The 24,245-nt window shown below is 34.6% G+C and overlaps 1 non-coding gene across 1 annotated transcript; it reads right to left on the bottom strand.

The window, feature by feature from the left end:
- Positions 1-15,192: 15,192 nt before the first annotated feature.
- On the bottom strand, positions 15,193-15,298 carry LOC145612937 (small nucleolar RNA R71). Its single transcript, XR_014106842.1, has one exon. It is a non-coding gene; the product is annotated as a small nucleolar RNA R71 (small nucleolar RNA).
- Between the last annotated feature and the right edge of the window lie 8,947 nt (positions 15,299-24,245).

Below are 24,245 nucleotides of genomic sequence, written 5' to 3'. Positions count from 1 at the left end.
TGCTCAAATGATAAATTCTAATATAGTTCAATGTTGGTCATTCTTAATGAATGATTCTCGATTGAAAGAAGATCTTTCATGCTTTTTCTTTGGCATTGATCACAGTGTAAGGGTTAAAAATACTGTTAAGTTCAATCATAATTAAATATGTATGATCTCATAAAGTAATATGTTATATGTGAAAGGAATGGTGTCCTTCGAACAAGTGTATTATTCTGATAGCGGGTTCAGAATTATTAGAAAGCTAATATATTTAGTAAGGTCAAGTGATCGGAATTCCTGGGTGGAGGCCGCTTTCGATCAGTAATATTAATGTATAATTAATATTACAGCTTAATCTTGACTGAACCCTTCGGGTCACACCCAAGCAAATATACGAACCGACTCGACGAATTAATTCGGAAGAAATTAGTTCGTCGCCCGAGTGTTAGATATTTAGACGTCGGAAATTCGAGCTTGGAGCGTCGAAACTGAGCGTCGGAGAATCTCAAATGTCGAGCCAAAATTTAGGATTTGGCGAGACGGGAAAATGTTTCAAGTAACAAGTGAAATCCTAGCCACATAAAAGGCTAGGAAAGCGTTCCCAATAGGACCGTGCCACGTGGCAGCACACGTGGCATCCACGTTGGCAGCCACATAGTGGCAGCGTGCCACGTGGCAGCGCACCATGGTGGCGGCACGCCACGGTGGTGACACATGTGGCAAGGGCCGTGGACCCGGGTTGATGGGTCATGGACACGGGCCAAAATGAAATGGGCCAACCGAACCCAACTTGGAGCTCAAGGTTGGGTGACACATGGTTAATTCACATTACATGTGAAATGCCTTGGGGACCAAGTGAGAAAGTGGTCCACTCCTAACCATGTGACACTTGTTACTTGTTCCTTGGTTTATTTAACTTAGGGTTGAATTCACCAATCTTTCCATGTGGGATCTTTTTGTGAAAAAGTCCCACATTGAAAGATGAGTGGAATTCACAAAGAATCCTTCCTTATAAATAGCCATAGCATGTCTTGAGAATTCTTTGCTTGAGTGGGAGTTAGAAAGAGCATTGCATTTTGGCAAAAACTCTTAAACTCAATTAACACTTGGGTTTTGGTCGGACCTTGCTAACTCCAAGGGTAACAGACCTAAAAAGTCGTGTTCGTCCTTTGTGGGTGGATACCGTTGGAGGCGCGGCATTTGCGGTGCTTAAGGCTTTCAAGTAAGAACTCGTGTGTAAGGGCGAAGCTCGCTTTATGGGTATGATTCGTTCTTCCTTTTCTCGTGTTTATTAGTTATGCTTTATGATTTTATTAATTACGAGTGGTTCCTTGGGTCAGGGTCGTTTCCGCGGTGAGTAGGACTCACCAAACCCCAACAGCGGTATCGGAGCCCCGCTCGTTTATTTTTACAATTATGTTTTTCAAGGTTAATTTTGGCTTATTTTTCTGGTTTAAGTTGTTAATTAGATTAGTAGCTAGGTTTTATTAATTTTCATCCCATTTTTAATGTCGAATTTGGCCCGGAACCCAGATTTTCGCCCAAAAATAGTGAATTTTGGGTGGAAAAGGCGTTCTGGAAATGGTTTTACTCCGTTGGGATTGTGATTTTAGCCAAATTCTGAACATCAGTGCCTTTTTCAAGGGATTTTTTGTTTTTGACGAAAAATTTAAGTCTTTTCTAACCTTGAAATTAATGGCACAATGTAGACACCCATTTGTGTCTCCCCAAAACCAAACCTAGTGATGAATAACCTTTCACGTCGAACCGTAATCGAATGAGGTGAAACTGTGAAAAGTCAAGTGTTGCGGTTTAGTTTTTATTAAACAAAGCGTTTTGTGTGAGACTGGACTCACGTGAGTCCGGGCCTCTTTATTAAAAAGGCGCTGGCCTGATCAGCCTGACTAACGCCCGCGCGCCATTTTATAAAGTGTCTGAATATTTACGTTTTCATCATTTTCTTAAAATTTCGAGCATCGTCATTCACTGACAATTCAAATGCCTTCATTTCGTCAAATATCAAGCATTTCATTTCCTCAAATTTCAAAGAATTCAAATCTCAAATTTCATAAAAAAAAATGGAGAAATCAAACAATAGAATAATGATTGAAGGAGATTCTGATTCACCTAAAAAATCAATTTCTAGCTCAATTACTGCTGAAAAAGGTACAATATAGTTCATAAATTTTGATTGTATGTAATTTCAAATCATATATAATTAATTTCAAATTACACATAATTTAGTTCATGATTTCAGATTGTATCATAGTGAATTTGAAATATGAATTTCGACTTATAATTCGCATGCAAGGCAAATTGAATTTCATATCGTATTAAATTTCGATTTAACATCAGATCGTATTTAAATTCGAGTTAATTTCGACTTATTATTTGCAATCAACGCTAATCTAATTTCAGATCGTAGTTAATTTCGACTTATAATTTGAAATCAGGCCTAATTAATATTCCAGTCGCATTTTATTTTTCGATCGTATTTAATTTCAACTTATGATTTGCATGCAAAGCTATTTTAATTCGAATTGTATTTATTACATGTCGTAGAAAATTAATTTTAATTTGAATCCATTTTTTTGATAATTTTAGAGTGAAATTCAAATATACTAATACTAATGATGAATGCAGTAGATAATGTAATTTTAGAAGACAACATCAATGAAGAAAGAGATGATGAAGAAAGAGATGAAGATGCTGCAAATATAATAGGTATACTAATAATTAAATGTTCTGTAAAATTATTAAATGCTCTGTAATTTATTGATGCAGTTGCAGACAATATAATTCCTGACTAATAGAACCTATTTCCTAAAAAAAAAATTATATGGTAATTAGTGAAAATAATCTGATTCCTGACAATTTCAAAGTATTTTTGACTGGATTAAAAAATCTAGTATTCTTGAATGACTATTATTATTTTAAACCTGACTATTATTATTTTAAACCTGACTAGCATTATCTGTTTCCTGAATAATATTATTTATTTTCTTTTCAATTCCTATAATTTCTAATCATCACTATCTATTTCCTGACTAAGATAATATATTTCCTGACTAATATATTGTAATTACTGACCAGAAAAATATATATGACTTGATAAAATAATCTAATTCCTTAATATATCTGACTATTGTTATCTTAAAACTGAATATCATTATCTGTTTCCTGACCAGCATTATCTATTTCCTTTTTAACTCCTATATAATTCCTGACCAATATTATCTGTTTCCTGATTAATATAATCCTAAACCAGACTGAGATGATTTATTTCCTGACTAGTATTTAGTAATTCCTGATTTAAATAATCTAATTCCCGAATAAGACATGGTAATTCTTAAGTATTATAAATTTAAATAATATTTGATTACTGTCTATAATATTGTAATTCCTGACAAAAATAAAGTATGATATGATTCATATATACTTTTGTTGCAGATTATTACTAATATGACATGGATGAAGACATAAGTAGATGTCTAGCAGGTTATATAGTATTAGACTACAATGAGGGATATGTGTTATACAAAGCTCATTCAAGATCTGTTGGTTTCAGTGTCAGAAAATCAACAAAGAGAAGAGATACCAATGATAAATTGTATGAGTTTTATTTTAGATGTTCTAAGGAAGGACATACAAAGGGTAAAATGAAGATAATAGGTGAACAAAATTCAGTGGAAATATTCATATTGGGTAAAACTGATGAAAAAAAGAGAAAAGAAAGGGAGGTAAATGAGACAACAACTGGATGCAAAGCTCATATTCGTTTCAAGAAAAACAAAGAAGGAAATTTCATAGCTCTTACACATGAGTTGGAGCATAATCATGAATTGGTTATAGTAGTTCAACGACATCATCTAAGATCAAAAAGGCAAATATCAGCTCCAATGGGCGAACTAATTGAGAGCATGGTTGAAACTTGAAAGTGGTATCAAACTAATGGATGCTTACAATTATATCACCAATGAAGCTGGAGGAGAAGAATGTGTAGGTCATAATACTAAGAGAGACCACCTTAACTATGTATCAAGGGTGAAAATGAGTATGGTTGAAGGTGGAGACATGCAGAATGTATTAGATACCCTTCGAAAGAGAGCAGATAATGATCCTTCATTCTTTTACAAACTGAAATTTGGAGAAGAAAACAATGTGGTGAGTTATTTTTAGCGTGACTCTCAAATGCTTGAAGATTTCAAAGCCTATGGTGATGTTTCAAATTTCGATACAACGTACAGAACAAACAAATATGGGTTGATATGTGCACCATTTGTTGGTATAAACTGTCACTGGAGAACAACAACGTTTGGATGTGCATTCATAAGTGATGAAAAGACTGAAACATTTGTTTGGCTTCTTTCAATTTTCAAAAAGTCAATGTGTGGAATCGAACCAAAATCAATCTTCATTGATCAGGATCTTGCAATGAGTAACACCATACCAGAGGTAAGAATTTTTGTCTTCATAATATATGGTTTCCTGATCAGAATAGCTTAATAACTGATAAAAATAGATCAATACCTGACAGAAATTATCTAATTCCTGATATATATCTTAAACCTGTTTTAACTTTTCTAAGAACTATTTAATTCTTGAATAATAATATATGTTTTAGCTTCATAATATAGGTATTGTATAATTTAATGTAATCTAATTCTTGATCAAAAAAATATTAATTTTGATAAAAAAAAAGGTAATACCTGACTAAGATATATTAATAAGTTCAAATTATTTAATCCTGATTGACAGAATCTTATTCATGATAGCAAGATCCTTAATCCTGATATAAGTATTCTAATACCTGAATGAAATTAAGTCATTACTAATTAAAAATGTATTTAATTTAATTCTAAGTCAATTTATGAGCAAAATGTTATAATTACTGAGTAAAATATTCTTATTCCTTTTTATTTTATACAATTTCTAACTTGAACAATTATTTCTGATTGTGATAATTTATTTTATTTCTGAAATAAATAAACAAGTACATGACAAATTAAATCAAATTCCTGACTAAAATAATATAAAACCTGACGAAAAATTATTAATTGAAGAAAAAAAAACCAATACCTAAATAAAAACCAACAAAACAAAAGCTTTTGATAATAAAATAAGCAAATACAGAAACATAAATATATTAGAAAATTTAATTATTACATTTAATTTTTTCCATATATTTTAATGATATTGATTGTGATTAGAAGTTAACAGAAAAAAAAAGATAAAAAAAAAAACCCTAAAATCATAATCTTCTTCTTGTTCTTCTTGAGATTTTAAACTTGTTTTTTCTTTTGATCTTCTTTTTGTTCTTTCTCTTCCTTCTTGTGTTGATCTTCTTCTTTCTGTTTTTTGTTCTGTGTTTCCTGCCATATCTCTTTTGCTCTCTTTCTGTTGCTTAGTTCTTCAATTTCATTATTTTCTAATTTTTCATAGAGCTTCATCAGTCCATTCTGCACTCTATCTCTTCTATCCAACAGATCATTTAATTTTTTTCAAAGTTATCAATTGCATTTTCTTCTAGATCGTTTGATGAAGTAGAAGACTGAGAATTGTTTTGCATATTTGAGAAATATTAAGGATCGTTTGATGAAGTAGAAGACTGAGAATTGTTTTGCATATTTGAGGAACATTGAAAAAAAGTTTATTTTAGGAGAGAGAATATAGCAAGAACAAAAACTTGCAAAATGTATGAGTAAATATTGGTTTTATCGACAAACAAAAAATATTTTTTAAAAAAATACTTTTTAAATATATTTCTATTTCTTATTATTACATTTTTTTGGTCCTTATCCAGTACTCCAAGTACATTTCTTATTATTACATTTTTTTTTGTCCTTATCCAAAACTCCAAGTGAACTCTAAGACTATTTAATTCCTGACCAAAATATACTAATACCTTTCATAATTTATCTAAAATCAGACCAAAATATGTTAATTCCTGATGATAATAATCATATTTCAAGATATCTTCAGATATGCATTTCTTCTTGTTTGTGGGTGATAAGTTATTCCAAGACATCTTCTAACCTACAGTAACAAATAAAAGATGTTAGTTTATGCAACAATATCCAACAAACCATAAATTATACACATCTTACTCATGCAGACATGTTCACTGTGGTGGTTGGGCACCATAATGAGGATAACCAGGGGGTGGCCAAGTCCCATTTTGCTTCATCCTGTACTCAATGATACAGTCAGCTAAAAAACCAGGGTCATCTGTGCTCCCCACATGTATGTTATATATGTTCTGATTAGGTAACCTCCTAATCATCTTTAATACATCACCATCATCCGCTAAGGTCCTATACTTCCCCTTATAAATATACTGAAATACAGGGTACAGAAGGTCAATTGATCCTTCTACTGGATCATCCATATCACGAAGTTTGCTGTATCTTGCAAGTTTTTTTTGCCAATCGCATATTCAATGTCAATTACAACATTCAAATACTTAAATATGAGAATCACCTTATTCTCCTCCATTTCTGCCACAAAAATTCCAACAATAAATAAATAACAAAAGATAAAAACAGGATCCAATAAATATTCAAAAAAAATATTTTAAAATTATTTTTATAAAAAAGAGGTTACCTGAAACGAAATGAGTGATTCTAAGCTCCAATAAAACTCTAAAATAAGTTTGTTCTTTGTTGCTTCTACAGTTACAATTGAGCTCTAATATGTGGAATTTATGAAGAAAGTTGGGATGGCAAATTGAGTTAAAGGAAATGATTTATAAAAGGAAAAAAGTAACTGTTTTTAAAGCGTTTACTGGGGCCCAAATGGCAGAATTATAGTGGAAGATTAATTTGACTGATAATCTGACTAATGTCTTAATTTTAAATATCTTGATTCTAAGCTCCAATAAAAGTCTAAAACTATTTAATTCCTGACCCAAATATTTTTATACCCGACTTAAATTATCTAATATCTGACTAAAATATGCAAATTTCTAACTCTAACATTGTTATTCCTGAGAAAAATATACAAATATCTTACATAATTTATCGAATTCCTTACTAAAGTATTTTAATTCCTGACAAAAGTATTTTAATTCTTAATTATAATAATCATATTCCTGACTAAAGTAATTCAATTTTTGTTGGAGTTTTATCCAAATTCAAGACATAGGCTATGTCTATGGCATTTGCAAAAGAATTTTGTTTCACAAATGCTTAAGCGGATGTGATTCAAAATCTGAATTTGAAGATTGCTGCCACAAGATGGTTCAAAAACATGGTTTAGAAAAAATAGAATGGTTTGACAGGTTATACGGTCTACAAGATAAATGGTGCACAACATTGAGCAAGGATATTTTCTCAGCTAGAATTCTTTCATCTCAAAGCGTAGAAGTAACGAACAGGGAAATTTCATTTAAGGACAACAAAACCACTAAGCTTTTGGAGTTCTTTCATATATTTGAAGCTACTGTGAAAAGATGAAGAAGCACTGAAAAGAGTGACAACTTCAGATGTACTGAGAGACCAAGAACAACAACAAAAATATTAAAACATGCAGCTGAAGTTTATACTCTAAACTTATACAAGGATTTTGGTTGGAATTTGAAACAAGTCTTGGAGCATATGCAAGAGAAAAAGCCACTTCAATGCAATATGTCAAATTGTTTGATGTTTCTCTTGATGAAGATTATATGCACACCTATCAAGTCATATATTACACTCAAAACAATGAGTTTATGTGTTCTTGTATGTGCTTCACAGAGACTGGATTGCTGTGTTTTCACATTCTCAAGATAATGCAAATGTACAGCATACATGCTATACCAGAGAGATACATTCTGAAACGTTGGACCAAGCTTGCTAAATCAAGGATATGGGATGAGAATGAATCAGGTACGTACATACTTTGTTATTTTAAAATTTGTTACTTGTTCATTTAGTATAAAATAAAAATATCTTTATTCCTTATCTAAATATTTTAATTACTAACATAAATAATTTCCTGACATAAAAAATGTAATAGCTGACTTAAAGAGTATAATACCTGGCCTAGATAATCTTCTTCCTGATCAACATAATTTAATGCTTGTCCTAAATAAAGTAATACCTGATCTAAGAAATAAAATACATGAAAAAAATAATATTATTCCTAATACATTCAATCTAATTTCTGATTGAAACAATTTTATTCCTGAAATATACAATCTAATTCCTGATATATTCTAATTAATTGTTGATCAAAATATTTTAATACCTAACATACATGATTTAATTCCTGACAAAACAAATCTAATAAATGACAAAGATAATCTTATTCTTGATGCATTCAATCTAATTTCTAATTGAAACAATTTTATTCCTGAAATATACAATCTAATTCCTGATATATTCAAATCAATTCCCGATCAAAATATTTTAATACCTGACGTACATAATTTAATTCATGACAAAACAAATGTAATAAATGACAAAAATAATCTGATTCCTGAAGATAATGAACAATCAACAACATATTATAATCTGATACAAATATTATTATTATTTCTGAAAACATAGTTTAATATCTGATACAAATATTATTATTTCTGATATAAAATCAGATTTTTACAAACATAATCTTAATAATAAAAAAATTATACATTAGTAACATTTTCTACACTACAAGAAAAAGTAAAATTAGCAACTGTTTTTTGTGACTACCATAATAATCAGTCGCAAAAATTATTTTTATGACTGAAAAAGATGAGTAGTCGCAAGTTTTGCAACCGATTTTGCAGGAGTTACTAGGACTCTGCTTTTCTGCCTATTTTAATTGTAGAATACCTATTATTAGACTTTAGAGTTATATAGGACAATACCCTTCTTATATAGCATAAAGTCAACTATGGACGTCAAACAGATGAAAGGTCCACTAGAAAAAAGCTATTCCATATTTGTTATCACAAGGGTGGTAGAATACATTACGATCTATTACTCCAATTTCTGTAGGCACATTAAATTGATTCTATAATATGGAGTGCTAAAACAAAATTCAACTGTGATTCCTAAAGGCATTTGCGAAACCTTCATGGTGCCTCATTTCTTAACAAAAGTATCACAAACTTCATTCCATCAAATACCAGTTCTTTATTTGGCGATTTTATTTTGATTTAACGATCTATGCAATGCCATTGCTGACTAAAATATTAGGCATGATATAATTTGACATTCGTTAAAAAATTGCCAAACTAAGCTAGCGTCTTTTCTCAAAATTCTTTTTGATAAAAACACTAAAAGGGCTACAAAATTCTTTTTGATAGCTTTATGCATGGTCATTCAGGATTTGTTGCTTAGATAACATTCATCTTGTAAGTCTATAACTTGCATAGGGCCATCCTTTGGTGGATAGATAAATGAGAAAGAAAGTTGTATTCAGATGTGTATAGAACAAAAACATGATGATATACAATGAGTATATATAGTATGTATTGGCTTATGTTTGTAGTGTTGCCGTGCTGAGATAGGTTAAGTAACATAGTTGGATTCGACTACTAGTGTAAATTCTTTTTAGTTGGGAGTAATTAGAAAGTTCCCTATGCATAGAAATCGGACCCATTTAGTGGAAAAGGACATAAGGTAAACAAGGTGAACTACTAGATGTTCTTGTTAGAGTGTTCTAGTTGAGCTACTTTTTATTAAGCTTATTGGTATTTAAAGCCATTTAAAGCAAGCCAATTGCTAGGGACTATATCCATCACTGACTTCCTTTAGCAAGCAAAAGAAGTGTGATGCATATCACTTTGTGTAAACCATGTACGTAGTTATAGCCTAATGAAGCAGAGAATAATGTAGCTAATATCACTATCCTTAGCAATTGAATTGATGGGTGAAAAGACTCATCAAGTCATGGTATGAGTATACTTATATATTTTCCTAAGATTACAAAAAAATATATGGTAGTTAATGTTTTTAGATATTAGATTATTATTTGTTTGTGTGATTGAGTTTGAGGATGAGAATAATTGGCCGGTGTTAATCAAATGATAACGTGGTATGTCTAAATGTGAATTGAAACAGGTTTATTTTATCCTATGGGAGGGAATTGTTTAATTTACAAAGAAGATGCTGCCGAAATTTTACTAATAATTGCTTACATTAGTTATTTTTATTATAAGTGTTGTTTTATTTTTATTTTTTTAAAAGGTTTTTAGTCTTTCAAGTTTGAATTATTGTGACCATAGTTACTAATATATATCTTGTTGCAGGGAGAATATATAGAAAAACTTGAGGAATAAAAGAACAAAGGAATTGAGATAAACCCCACAAAGTCTGCTTGGAGGTTGTAGGTGGGCAAAGAAAGAAAAAGTATACAGCTTAGGGAGTGCTTCACAAATGTACTACAAGAGCAACTCTAGCATCATCTTCCATTTTTCCATGATTTCTTAACTAAGCTCTCAAGTTAAAGAATTAAAGAAATTGACGAAATCATAAGATCGAAAAAGCTACATGGAAGAAGGAAAAATCCGCTATGCACAAAACATTAAAGGAGATGACATCACTTGTCCAACATTACTGTCCTTCTAAGCCTCCTACGTCTACAGTAACCAGGTCACGTGATGCAACTAAGTGATTTTTATTTTCTTGGCGGTAATTTTGTGAACAACTGATCTTTAGTTTTTAGAGGTATATTTGTATATCGTCGTTAGTTCTTATTTGAAGTAGCTTTCTTTATATAGAAGATGATTTTTGAAACAATTAGTCATATGATTTTGAATATTGTTTTTTAATACATTGATACAAAATTGATATGTTGATGTTGGATATTTGATTAAAATTAACATTTTGGTTAGTTGAATTTATGTGTGGTACCCTTTTTTTTTATTGATATTGCTCGTTGCTAAATTATGGTCTCTAAATAATCATAGTCAATCGCAAAAATTTAGCGACTACAGATTTGTTTTAGAGACTAATGGGTTAATTGCAAAATAATTAGTCTCAATAGTCGCTAATTTGTTGCAAAAAATTAGTTTTTGTAGTCGCTAATCCGTTGCAAAAAAATTTAGTCTCAATAGTCGCAAATCCGTCGCAATAAAATTAGTCTCTGTAGTCACAAAAGTTTGGTCTCGTAGTTGGAAAAGTTTGGTCATGTAGTCGCTAATCCGTCACAAAAGTAGTTTTAAACATTGGCCTACATAGTCACTAATCCGTCGCAAATATTTTATGACGGGCAATTATTTAGTTGCTAAAATTTCAAAGTTAGTCGCTAAATGATAGTTGCAAAGTCGTTGCAAATCTGTCGCAAAATTTGCAACTATCCAAAAATTTGTCGCAAAAATGGATTTGCGACGAGGTCTTTAGGGACAAACCAAAGTAGTTGCAAATCCGTCGCAAATCAATTTTTACGACGGATTTGCGACTACTTTGACCGTTTCTAATTACCCTTTTTCTTGTAATGCTACTTCATTAGGAAGCCTTTCAGTACCATCAGCATTAAAAACTCTAATGAAAATGGAATAATGATCATGGTAAACATCAAGTCTATCTCCAGGAATTATGTTGTTAGTAGCTACAAAGTTTTCCTATTCACGATCAATCAACATACCACCACACCCTGTATCTTTTAGTATGCTTATGACTCTTACTTCCCAAAATCTATCTTCTCTGCCATTATTCCCAGCATAGACTCTAACATGATGCCTGAATTTTAAAAGAAAAAATTCCATTCTGCAGGAAACGGCTGAAATTAAAAAATGAAATCATTAAATTTTTACTAAAACACAAAACAAATTTATAAATTTAAAACTTAATGTAAAATATATTTACCATACTAAGGCGTTGAATTGTTTTGAAAGTAATAGTACACTTTCTTATTTGCGTAGAAATCAGCCATTATCTTCAATATTGATTAGATAAAGAAAAATATAAGTTATTGTTACAAGACTGCACCTTTTATAGAAACAATAGAGGTTGTTAATATAACTCTTCTAATAGAAAAAACTTGATATAGAACAGCCTTTAAATAGAGAAGAGTTATGTATGAACAACAATAATTAATTTGTAATTTAACAGAAAAAATTATAACCTCAGTCGAATTTGAATGATTTTTTAATGATGCAATAAATTACTTTTTCCATATTAGAATGACTTTTCAAAAGTACACAAGAATAAAATCAATTTTGTCAGAATAACTTATGGCTCAAACAGAAAAAAAAAAAATCATGGCATAGCTTATTGCTGACTTTTCTTACATTTTTCATGACATAAAAAAATTTATTTCCGATATTATAATATTATTTTAGCAGAAAATTATAACATTATTCATGAGCTGCATGTTTTATTCCTGAGTAAAATTGTCTTATTACTGACAAAAATGTAGTAATCTTTTTTTTTTTGGTTAGGAAATTCAACTACAGATTATTCATTAATAAACACTCCCTAGAGGCAATCAATAACAAAGAATTTTTACAACCTTGTGACATTATGTCAAGGGAATGAAGAAGCATCAAAAATATGTGATGATGCTTTGGAACAAATGTACAAATCTGTAAGGAAAGTGTTCCAAACAAATGAAGAAAAAATTCGTGAACTTGATGAAGAAGAAGAGAGAAGAAATACAGTAAAAGATCCAAAACGACCAAAAAAAAAGGAAGGCCAAAGAAGAAAAAAAGAATTAGAGGACATTTTGAAAGAAGAAGAACAACAACAACAACTCCAAATCCACAACTCATTTAATATATCCCTACTGCTGCCTTCTTCTATCATGAGGCCAATCTTCAAATTTTTTTTTTTTATATTCAAAATAATTGTAAAAAAATACTATATTTTGGTTTTTTAATTTTGGTATTTTAAGGTTTGATACTTTTTTAATACTCCTGAAAAAACTAATTTTGTTTTCTGATTAGGACAATGTTATTCCTGACTAACCTAATTTTATTTCTGACTAACATAATCTCATTCCTGACTTAAAATATCTTATTGCTGACTAACTCTAGTTTATTCCTGACTAACACAATCTAATTCCTGACTGCCGTAAGTTAATTCCTGACTAACAGAATCTTATTCCTGACTAGATCAATGATGAGTGACATTTATGGCACTCATTTGATCTTTTTTTGGATAAATTTCACTTCATTTTATAGCTTTTCTCTTTAGTTTTCTTTAGTTTTGCTCTTTATTTCTTTACTTTGTGCTTTTTGTAGTTAGTTCCTTTATTTTGTGCATTTTCTTGTTTATTCGTTGTTTTTCTCTATTATTTGTTTCTTTTCTTTTGTTTGTAGGTTATGATCGATCATCCAAAGATTTCCGAGTTTCCCTTCAATGGTTGTCATTGCTTTTGATGCCTTGTGCTAGTGTATTGAGCTTCAAAGTCAAGAGGAACTCGAAGAGCAAGTTTCAAGACCGGTGCACACAAGCGATGTGGACACCATTTATGTCTTGTGCCCACCAAAATGGCCATAACTTGCTGCCTACTTCGTTGTTCATCACCATCACCAAAGGTCGTGTGCACCGGATGAGCAAGGATGAAGAAGGGGGGAGGAAATACCTATACAGGTGCGGGCGCACAGGGGTGTTGTGCGGCCGCACAAGTGGCGCGTGCGGCGGCACACCTGGCGCGTGTGGGCGCACCCATATGGGTATTGTGCCCGTGCGCCCCTCTCTCACCTACGTGCGACCTCACCGGTGTGGGTCTATTTTTGGACGTCATAACCAACTTCTCCTTTGTATATATAGTTATTTCCTTCTATTTTTAGGGAGGGATTAGATCTTCTTTAGCTAGAATTAGATTTAGATTAGAATTTAGAGAGAGAAAAACACTTGTTTTTAGATTTTTAGAGAGAGAAACTTTGGGTTTGATGATTGATGATTGAAGATTGCTACATTTGAATTGATTTCTATCAAGTTTGTAATAATTCTTTACTCTTTAATACAATCTCATGTTTGATTTCATTAGTTTTGTTGATTGATTAAGTTTGTTGTTAGTTTGATTGATTGATTTAGTTTGAATTTGTTGATTTCAATTGATGATGATTATGAATTTGTTGATTAGTTTAGCTTTGATCTTGATGTTCTTAATGGATAGTGAGTAGTTTGATTGCTAGGGTAATGGTGAAGCATGTATTAGTAATGAATTGAAATTAATTTGGGGAAATTGATTGAGTTGATAATGTGATTAAATTGGTTGATTGATTTTGTGCATGTGTGTGCTTGATTTAGGCTTGATCACCCTAGTTATTCACACTAGATTGCATTGTAAGTTCACATTTATACAGACCATTGATTTGTGGCTTGCATTTACACGATTGAAGTATCTTGTGATGTTTCCTAGCTAGAGTTTATCGTAGTTGGCGCCAGTTAGACCTCTAGGAGAATAGCTTGATATGCTCTTTTGGTTGCAATATCGATCTTCCCTCACATTGCTTGACTTAATTGATTGACCTCCCAAATTAATCGATTTTCATTATGAATGCATGTGGATCCTAGCCCTAGTGTTTGTATTTTTGATTTACAAGTTATTAGTTGTTTTTAGCCCTAGTTCAGCCTTACAACCCCGCTCTTGACTTCAGAATAGCTTAGTGTAAGACGATAGACTCTCAATTACCATTCCCTTGGGTTTGACCTTGACTTGCTACTATACTCGTAAAGGGATTAGTTGAGTTTACAAATTTTGTTTGATTAGGTGGGGAAGGTAGCCCAACGACCTACCGTTTCAACGCTCATCAAAATGGCGTCGTTGCCGGGGCATGGTGTCTTGATTGTGTATTGTTGTTGAGTCTATTCCATTTTATTGAAAGATACAAAAAGATTTTCTTTTAGGATACATTTGTAGCTGTGCTACTAATAATTTTGGTTTGAGAATTGTGTGTGCAAGTGAACATGGGAGAAGCTCAAAGGTTGACATTGAAGGAATTAGGGACTCCGGGAGCCTACAAGTTTGAGAGTGGAATTGTTCCATTGATGGTTCCGGATCATGATTTTGAAATCAAACCGGCCATGATTACTTTGGTTGAGAGGAAGCAATTTGGAGGTACAAAGAGTGAAAATCCTCTCAATCATCTCAAAGATTTTGAGAAATATTGCAATACTATTGTGGTAACCGGAGTTGCTCAAGAGTACATAAGACTCAAGTTGTTTCCCTTCTCTCTCATTGGAAGAGCTCTAGAGTTGTTGGACATAGAGGTCAAACCAAGGTCCTTAAGAACATGGGATGAGGTTACAAAGGCTTTCTTATTTCGCTTTTTTCCACAAAAGAAGACGGCGGAATCAAGAACTTTGATCCAAAATTTCAAGCAAGGGCCTAGTGAGAGTCTCTATGAAGCATGGGAGAGATACAAGGAGTATCAAAGAGAGTGTCCACACCATGGGATTCCTACCTATCAAATCATACAAATCTTCTATGGTGGGTTGAGTTCTCATGGAAGAGCAAGTTTAGATGCCGGAGACGGAGGCCCAATTATGAACAAAACGGAAGAAGAAGTGGTGGATGCAATAGATGAAGTGGTTCGACATTATATGAATTGGCAAGAAGTGGAGAAAGAGCCAACAAGAAAAGGTTGCTCAATCGAACAACTTAGTGCCATTAATGATTTGACTACTTTGATTGCGGATTTAGGGAAACAAGTTGTGTCACTTAAAGCAAAGCTTGAGAAACCACCTTCGCAAGCTCCTATTCTTCCCTCTCAAATTAAGGGAAGAGGTACACTTTCTTACCCTAACTCTAATCCTTCTTCTTGTTGCATGGTTAGAGAATGTTGGCCTTGTGAATTATGTGGAATGAATGATCATGATGCTTCTATGTGCCCCAATGTTCCTTGTTATGAATGTGATGGAATTGAAATTGAGCATGTGAACTATATTAATGATCATGAATGTGAACCTAGAATTGATGTTCAAAGAAATGTTGGAAATAGGAATTATCATAATCATGTGAACCATGATAATTATAACCAAAATAGAGGTTGTAGAAATCATGGATTCCAAGGGGTTATGGTAGCTACAATAACCATGGTTATAATGGTCATGGTCATGGACAAGGATATGGAGATCATAATCAAAGTTATGGTAACCATAGTCAACAAAGGGGCCAAAATCAAACTAAGGGTAATTGGAATAATCAAAGTAGGGGATATTTCCAAGCAAATTTTCAAAGAGGTTCCCCAATTGGTTTAGTTCCAAATGCTCAAAGTTTAAGTGATGATTCCTATGATCAATCATTTTCTTCTAGGGATTTCTTGGAAGGAATTATTGAGAAACAAGCTAAGATGCTAGAAACTTACATGGCTTTGAATGATGAGAAGTTCAATCACATGTTGTCTTATAATAAAGATTAAGGTGATAAACTCTCGCAATTGGCTAGTGTGTTTAAGGAATGTGCAAACTCCTCTTCTTTGACTCCACCTAGTCTAGATTCTAAGAACCCTATGGATGCTATTGTTACTAGAAGTGGTAGGGTCCTTGAGGGTGGTGTGCCTAAGAAGAGTGTTGCTAGAGAAAGCACTAGTAAGAGTCCCATTGAAATTGAGGAAGATGAGTGTCCTTTGAGTGAAAAAGTTGATGAGGAACAAGTAGAGAAAGTGATAGAGAAAGAGAAAGAGAAGGAGCTTTACAAACCCAAGCTTCCCTATCCCCAAAGGTATAATAGACACAAATTGGATGAGCAATTTGGGAAATTTGTAGAGATGCTTAAGCAACTTCATCTAACTCTTCCTTTCACCGATGTTGTAGAACAAATGTCAAACTATGCTAAGTTCCTCAAAGAGATTTTGAGTGGAAAAAGGACATGTGACATGATAGAAACAATTAGCCTACCCAAACATTGTAGTGCAATAATCATGAATAATATGCCTCCTTAGTTGAAGGATCCCGGAAATTTTTCCATCCCTTGTGCCATTAATAAGACTCAAATTGATAATGCCCTATGTGACTTAGGAGCTAGTGTTAGCCTTATGCCATATTCGGTTTATCAAAGATTAGGTCTAGGAGAACTTTTACCTTCCAAGATCACCTTGCAATTAGCCGATAGATCAATTACGATTCCAAAGGGGAAGGTAGAAGATGTTCCTTTGAGGGTTGGGAAATTTGTCATTCCGGTTAATTTTGTAGTGTTGGATATGGATGAAGATGCTACTATACCTATCATCTTAGGTAGACCATTCCTTGCTACATCGGGGGCTATGATAGATGTTAAAAGTGCTAAGATTTCTCTTAAGATTGGAGAGGAGGTAGTTGAATTTGATTTGAATGAAGGCATGAAATATCCCTCTTCTTCTTTTGAGAATTGCATGAGAGTTGAAGTTCTTGATAACATTGTGCAATCCATGCATGAGCACTTGCTCACATCTAATGATCCTCTTGAGTGTGTTTTGTTGAACAAGGAAAAGATAGGTATCCCAAGTAAGGAAGTGCAATTGTATGAAGACTTGCGTGATGGAAGCAATAAAGGGAGTGATGACCAAATTTGTATAGGGATATCAAGTCAATATGCTTTGCATGTGGCCTCAACCAAAGAAGGTAAAGGTGTTCCCATGGTAGAGCTCAAACCTCTACCATCACACCATAGGTATGAATTCTTAGGCCCTAATTCTACTTATCCCGTCATTGTTAGTGCATCCTTGAGTGAGAGCCAAGCTCAAGCGTTATGTGGTGTCTTGAGAAAGCACCAAGGTGCTTTGGGGTACACAATTGATGATCCTAAAGGCATAAGCCCCGCCTTGACACACCACATAACACTTGAGGAGGGCACCCTACCTTCTATTGAACGACAAAGGAAACACATCCCCAAATAGGAGAAGTAGTAAAGAAAGAAATCACCAAGCTTTTGGATGCGGGAATCATATTCCCTATCTCAAGCTCAAGGTGGGTCTCCCCCGTGCATAACGTTCCTAAGAAGGGGGGTATGACCGTAGTTAAGAATGAGAAAGGTGAACTCATTCCAACTAGAACGGTCACCGGTTGGAGGATGTGTATAGACTATAGACGTCTAAACACATCAACCAAAAAGGATCACTTCCCTCTCCCTTTTATTGACCAAATGCTTGAAAGGTTGACAAGGCACAAGTTCTATTGCTTCCTTGATGGATATTCGAGATTCTTTCAAATTCCTATTCATCCCGAGGATCAAGAAAAGACAACCTTCACATGCCCCTATGGTACTTTTTCATATAGAAGAATGCCCTTTGGATTGTGTAATGCTCCGGCAACCTTTCAAAGGTGTATGATGAGCATTTTTGGGGACATGGTTGAAGATGAAATGGAGGTTTTCATGGATGACTTTTCCGTGGGAGGATTTTCATTTGAGGATTGCCTCAAAAATCTTGAGAAGTGTCTTGAGAGGTGTGAAAAGGTCAACTTGGTGCTAAATTGGGAAAAATGCCACTTCATGGTGGAAGAAGGGATTGTGCTTGGACACAAAATCTCTCACAAGGGTATAGAAGTTGACAAAGTCAAGATTGAGGTGATAGAAAAATTTCCACCTCCGGTTAATGTGAAGGGAGTAAGATCGTTTTTGGGCCATGCCGGGTTTTATAGAAGGTTTATCAAAGACTTTTCTCTCATTGCTAAGCCTTTAAATGATCTTCTCCAAAAAGATGTTGATTTTGTCTTTGATGATGCTTGTTTGGAAGCTTTTAACAAATTGAAGAAAGCTTTGACTTCCACTCCTATTATCCAAGCCCCTAAATGGGTTTTGCCTTTTGAGCTTATGTGTGATGCAAGTGACACGGCCATTGGGGGTGTGTTGGGTCAAAGAATTGATAAGAAGCTTCATGTCATATATTATATGTCGAAGACCCTTAATGGTGCACAAAGGAATTACACGACAACGGAAAAGGAATTCTTGGCAATTGTTCATTCTTTTGAAAAGTTCCGTTGTTATTTGTTAGGGTCTAAGACTATAATTTTCACTGATCATGCGGCTTTGAAGTATCTCTTTGGGAAAAAGGAATCTAAACCAAGGTTGATTCGTTGGGTTCTTGAGCTTCAATCTTTTGATCTTGAGATCCGAGATAAGAAAGGTGCGGAAAATGTGGTTGCGGATCATTTATTGATGTGTGTCATAAATGGCACACATTTGACGAGCATTTAGGTCCTTTCTATTCTCTTTTCATAGCTTTCATGGTTAATAAGTGCTTAGTTTTATGCTTTGTTGCTTAGTTTTACCTTTCTTCTATTATTTTGTAGCTTTTGTGCTTTTCGTTGGTTTTCTAGCCTTTTCTTCTTTATTTGCTCTATTTTCGTGGTTGTAGGTATTGGACGAGGTTCGGGTCTTGATTTTGGTGATCCACTATGGTGGAAGAAGCTTTTGGATCAAGTTCATGTAGTTTGGGAAGCTCAAGATGCAAAGAAGTGGAAGTTCCAAGTCTTGGCTCTTCTCTTGTGCTCCCTTCAAAGGAAGTGTGTGCCCTCAATATTAAGCCTTAGCTACTGCCTACCTTGTCCTCCATCACCATGATAAATCATGTGTGCACCCCTTGAGCTTGAAGAGTTGAAGATTCAAAGAAACCCAGCTGAGTGCGGCCGCACGCGCAGAATGTGCGGGCGCACACGAAGGATGTGCGGCCGCACACCATGGTGGTGCGGGCGCACATCATGGTGGTGCGGCCGCACATCCCCTGGTGTGTGGCCGCACCAACGTGGGTCTTTTCCGATCGGATTTCGACGATTTTCTCTCTCTTCTTATACCTATTTGAACCCAATTTTTGTGAGAAGTTTTCATAATAGAATTAGATAATATTCTTAGCTTAGTTGAGAGCTTCTCTCTCTAGATTTAGGGGTTAGTTTTAGGAGTAGATTTTAGAGAGAGAAAGTGAAGAATTTCAATGGTGATTGAGAGATTGAAGATCCAATGGTGACAATTGTATTGGAGATCTACTCTATTATCAATGAGCATTTCTAAACTCTATCTCATTTATTGTTTTGTTTAAGTATTCATGTTTTGATTGTTTGATTTTGATTGGATTTTGATGATTTGATGATTGATGTTTGATTAGAGTAATTGTTCTTCTTTGATTGTTCTTCTTAGATTGTTAATTGTTGATTTCTTTAGTTGTTAGTTGAATTGATGATGTTGCTAGAGTAGTTGTTTGGTTAGGGATTTGGTGAAGCTTGTATAATGTAATGAATTGATGTAGATTGGGGATTTTGATGGAGTTGATGATGTGATTAAATTTGGTTAATTGATTATGTGCATGTGTGTGTTTGATTTAGGCTTGATCACCCTTGTTATTCACACTAGATTGCATTGTAAGTTCACATTGATACGGACCATTGATTTGTGGCTTGCATTTACACGATTGAGGTGTCTTGTGATGTTTCCTAGCTAGAGTTTATCGTAGTTGACGCTAGTTAGACCTCTAGGAGAATAGCTTGATATGCTCTTTTGGTTGCATAATTGATCTTCCCTCACATTGCTTGACTTAGTCAACTTCCTAAACCAATTTGCATTGTTCATTGCTAATATAAGTGAATCCTAATCCCTAGCATTTTATTTGTTTGGTTTCTTTGTCTTAGTAGTTGTTAGTGTCCTCTTTTACCCTTTGTCTTCGACCTAGCTTAGGCACATAATTGAAAGCACTTAGACATTACCGTTCCTTTGGGTTCGACCCTTAACTTACCTCTATACTTGTATTTAGGTTTGTTAAGTGTTTATAAATTTTGTTTGGCTTAGGAGGATTAGTCCAACGACCTAGTTTTCCCCACGTCAAATGTGGTTGCGGATCATTTATCTAGGCTTGAGGATTTTCAAGTTCAAGATGATGGATCCCCTATTAAGGATCGGATGTTGGATGATTCCTTGTATGTCATCAATGTGAAGGAGTTCCCATGGTTTGCCGATTTGGTAAATTTTCTTGCTTGTGGGGAGTTCCCTCCTTCTTTTTCCAACAATCAAAGGAGGAAGCTCAAGAGAGAAGCTAGGAATTATGTGTGGGATGAGCCGATCTTGTATAAAAGAGGTGTAGATGGATTGTTGCGCCGGTGTGTGCCAAATGAGGAAATACCAAATGTTTTGAAGATGTGCCACTCGGATCCTAGTGGTGGCCATATGGGTGTTTCAAGAACGGCCTCTAAGGTGCTTCAATGTGGTTTATGGTGGCCAAACCTCTTCAAGAATGCTTGGGAATTTGTCAAAATTTGTGATCAATGCCAAAGGACCGGGAATATTTCAAAAAGGAATGAGATGCCCCAACAACCAATTCTTGAGTTGGAAATCTTTGATGTTTGGGGTATAGATTTCATGGGTCCTTTTCCATCTTCTTTTGGGAATCAATACATTCTTGTTGCCATTGACTATGTGTCAAAGTGGGTTGAAGTCATTGCTTCTCCAACTAATGACCATAAGGTGGTGATGAAGTTATTCAAGAAGATTATATTCCTAAGGTTTGGCATTCCCAAGGCGGTTATAAGTGACAAAGGCTCTCATTTCGTGCACTATGCTTTCCAGAAAATGTTGAAGAAGCATGGGGTGAACCAAAGATTTGGTCTTCCTTATCATCCTCAAACCAATGGTCAAGTTGAGGTATATAATCGTCAAATTAAGTTGATTCTTGAGAAGACGGTTGCAAGGAGTAGGAAAGATTGGTCAAACAAGATTGATGATGCTTTGTGGGAATATAGAACGGCTTTCAAAACTCCTATTGGTACCACTCCTTGTCGCTTGGTTTATGGGAAGTCTTGCCATCTTCCGGTGGAGCTTGAGCACCGCACTCATTTGGCAATCAAGAAGATTAATTTTGATTTGGCTAGTGCGGGTGAACAACGTTGGTTGGATTTACATGAGTTGGAAGAGCTTCGTTTGGATGCTTATGATTGTGCTAGCTTGTATAAGGCTAGAACCAAGGAGGTGCATGATAAGCTAATTGAGAAGAAAGAGTTCATTCCGGGGGATAAGGTGCTTCTCTACAATTCAAAAATGAGGCTTTTTCCCGGAAAGTTGATGTCTCGTTGGACCGGTCCTTTTGTTGTGCAAGAGGTGTTCCCAAATGGTTCTATTGAAATTTCACCTTTGGACCTTTCAAGGACTTTCAAGGTCAACGGACATAGGCTGAAGCGTTACTATGAAGGAGTTTTTGTTGGAGTCATTCATGACATGACTCTCTATGATCCACCTTGAAAGGGGTGGAAAACGTCAAGCTTAAGACTTTAAATAAGCGCTTCTCGGGAGGCAACCCGAGTTTTCTAACCTTTTCTCCTTTTCCTTTGATTTTTCTTTGTGATTTGATGATGATTTTGTCTCTTAATCTCATTTTGTTTTGTGTTGTAGGTTTGTTTGAGTTGAAATCCAACAACTTTGATGCCATTTTTGAGGTAAAATTGTACCATTTCTTGAGTTGGAAAATTGTGCAAGTATGGAGCTCGCTGGGTTCTTGTGATTAAATTCTTATTTTTCATACTTTATACCCACCAAGATGAAGGTTTGCTACTGCCTATATGGGTGTTCATCACCATCATAAAGGTGGGCGCACCTTGGTGAGGGAGGAAGGAAAAAGGAAAGCCAAGACCCTTGTGGGTGCGCCCGCACACAGGTACTGTGCGGCCGCACACGAGGCCTGTGCGGGCGCACCAAGCTCTTGTACAGCCGCACAGAGCTGGTCATGGCTCCCCTCATTTTTGCCCCTCTTATATCCGATTTCCCCACTTCTCCTTCTCTCTCCTACTTCATTTTTCCTCCTCTAGATCTATTTGATTATTGCTCTAGTTCTTCCTTCGTCTCCATCATATACTTTTCATTATTTCTTCATCAAAGCTCATAATTTTCAAGTCTTTGTTGCTCAAATCCTCATTCTAGCACATTCAAGGTAACTTTCTCTCTCCTAAATTTGAGATTTTTGGGTATTTTTCAATTGAAGTTTGGTAGTATGTTTTTGGTAATGTTTGTAAGTAGTAGTATTTTTCTTGTTGATTTCTTGTGTTTTCTTATCAATTGAAGGTGTAATTGTATCAATTTTGTGATAAATTTTCAATTTTTATGATTCATGAGAATTTGATTTTGTTGGTACTACCTTTACTTACATACCCATGTTGCTACTACTTGCTTCAATACTTGATGATTATGAGGATGATGATGTTGATGGTGTTAATTTTTGTTATGATGATGGTTTTACTTGAGCAAATTGAATATTTTGGCATGAATTTTGTTGGATTTGTGTATAGATTAGTTTGTGGGTTTTTTGTTGGTGTTGATAATGATTATGTTGACAAGGGTTTGCTAGTCATAGTATGTGATGTTGCTTCCACTAATTGTGTTATGGGACAACAATTGTGACAATAATTGTGATTTGATTATGCATTTTTCATTTGAGTTGAATATTTGCTTACCTCTTTGATTATTGTGAACTTTGTTTGTCTCACCTTTATCATGATTAGTTTTTAGCACATTATTTGCTATATTTTGAAGCCCGTTTTCTTTGTTGGTTGCTTGTAGATGGTTACTCCTCGCCGAACGAAACGCGCTAAACATTACAACCCACGGGATGTAATTTAGCCGCCTTCTACTATTGAAGAAACTTATGGTATAAGATTTCGAAAGAGAGAGCATTGGGATAGATTTGCAAATCTATCATCTAGGAAACTTTATTCCACTCGGTTCTATGATCAAGAGACAACAACTCTTTTGGGAATCGATGACGATGTGAGGATTCTAGCAAGGAACCTTGGTCTTGAAAACTTCATCGATCTTAATGCTCCAACCTTTCCTCGGATCACATTTGAGTTCCTTGCCTCACTAGATGTACATGGTGGTGGTGATGATGATGATGAGCCTCCTACCTTATTCTTCCAAGTCTTCAATGAAGATCATTCCATCCCTCTTTCTTATCTCAATGAAATGTTTCATTTTCCGGATCCGATTGAAGGTCTTCCTTTGATATACCTGGCTTATGAGACTCTACACACGGACCACAAGTATGATGAGAACGATTGGTGGGATAGTATCTCCTTTGAAGAATCTTATCGAGCTCAAAATTCAAAGTCCGCTTCAATCATCCATGCGGCTATGCGCTACTTTAGCCGAATTCTCACCTATGCTTTCTTCTCCAAGGAATCTCTTGGAGCCATGTCTCAAGAAGAGCTTAGTTGGCTTTGGTTGGCGGATAAGCCAAGGGATGAGGAGGTTGAAGTAATTGATTTTTCTAGGCATTTGCTTGATCGTTTCATTGATATACGTGATGGGATTTTTCTCTCCGGAAGCATTCAAATAGGAGGAATGATAACCATAATTGTCTTGTCTCTTCAGAAGAGTATGGTGGTATGCTCCAAAATCTTGAGCCAATTCAAGATATAAGAGAGAAGACCCCTTCATATCTTTTGAGCATTTTTGCC

This window comes from Chenopodium album, chromosome 24 (assembly GCF_948465745.1).
Source record: "Chenopodium album chromosome 24, dcCheAlbu1.1, whole genome shotgun sequence".
Lineage (NCBI taxonomy): Eukaryota > Viridiplantae > Streptophyta > Magnoliopsida > Caryophyllales > Amaranthaceae > Chenopodium > Chenopodium album.
This window is presented reverse-complemented; position numbering and strand designations above follow the sequence as displayed.